At 42.0% G+C, this 1,546-nt stretch overlaps 1 protein-coding gene across 2 annotated transcripts in view; it reads left to right on the forward strand.

The window, feature by feature from the left end:
* GLUD1 (glutamate dehydrogenase 1) overlaps positions 1–1,546 on the forward strand; it is a 36,052-nt gene that overhangs the window by 11,237 nt on the left and 23,269 nt on the right. The gene's annotated exons all lie outside the window — the stretch shown is intronic.

A 1,546-nucleotide genomic window follows, 5' to 3' on the forward strand; every position in this document is an offset into this window, starting at 1 on the left:
CCCGGCTCTTTCTTAAATTTTTAAGAGTCAAAGTATTCATATATTCATTCAGCATGTATTTGATTGCCTAATATATGCCTTTTCTATGTCAGAAACCAGGAATTAAAACAACGAACAAAATAAAGTCTACCCTCATGGCACTAACTTGCCAGGTAGGGAAGCCAGATAATAAACACACGTATAATGTAAAGTTAGTAATAATAAACGAAATGAAGGAATAAAGTAGGAGAGGCAAGAAAGCTGGGGTGTAAGTTTGCATTCTAAAAGTTTAATAATGAGTACATTTATTTCGCAATTTGAGAACCAATTATATAAACATATAGTTCTAAGCATACTCCCCTAAATATAATTTATCACTTTTACAGTAGACCAAAAACTATGTTCAGCTTCAGAATATGCTCTTTATGATCATGTGTACAATAAATAAATAGTCTGTCTAGAGGTCTGTCTGTCTAGAGACGGGGTCTTTTAAAATTGACTAGGGAAGTTCTCTCAAACTGCCGGTTCATGAGATATTGTATATTTTCTACCTGAAAAACTTTTATTTTCAGAATTCTTTAAAAGAGATGTCATGTCCCTGGGGCTCCCATTACTTACCTATGACTCCTGGTGGAAATTGTACCCAGCTCCTCGGGAGGGGCTGAATCTGTTAGGAGTAGGAGGGTAGGAAAAATTCTGCAGCTTCATGTGGGTATCTTTCACACACGAACACAGTGTCAGGGAGCCCCAAGCCCTGTGCAGTTATACATCAACCCCACTCATACTTTCCTCCTTGGGGTCAAGAAGCAATGGACTCTAGAGAAAGAAAGGTGGCTTAGCACTGCAAAACTTGATGGATAATTGACCAAGACCCCCAAAGCCAAAGCAGTGGGCATCCCCACTTCCTGTATCCCCTGTACCAACATCTAATGGTTACTAGATACAGGAGCATTAGTACCTGCCTGCTTGGCTGCCCCCGCTTCTTGCAGAAGTGGTAAAGGGAATCACTCAACCTCAGGAAGGGAAAATGGCTTTTACTATACCCATTTGAAGCCAAAACCTCTGTTTAGACATAAGATATTTTGAACCTGGTGACTGTTCATTGACCATGTTTGTGAATTATCGGAAAGCAGAATTGTTGCCAGGCACAGTGGCTCATGCCTGTCATCCCAGCACTTTGGGAAGCCAGGGTGGGAGGATCACTTCAGTCCAGGAGTTTGAGACCAGCCTGGGCAACATGGTGAGATCCTGTCTCTACAAAAAATTCAAAAACTAGCTGGGCATGGTGATGTGCACCTGTGGTCCCAGCTACTTACGAGGCTGAGGTGGGAGGATTACCTGAGCCCAGGAGGTTGAGGCTACATACAATAAGTCGTGTCTGTGCCAGTGCACTCAGCCTAAGCAACAGAGCAAGATCCAGTCCCCACCCAACCCCTCTCCTGCAAAAAAGGAAGCTGAATTCTGAACTCCCTGCACCTAGGTCATCCAAACCAAAAGGTAAAAGGAACATAAAAATGCATTCTAGAAAGTGTAAAAAAATTCATTGCAGAGTGATTTTTTTTGTCTT

This window comes from Cebus imitator, unplaced genomic scaffold (genome assembly GCF_001604975.1).
Source record: "Cebus imitator isolate Cc_AM_T3 unplaced genomic scaffold, Cebus_imitator-1.0 Scaffold612, whole genome shotgun sequence".
NCBI classification, from domain to species: Eukaryota; Metazoa; Chordata; class Mammalia; order Primates; family Cebidae; genus Cebus; species Cebus imitator.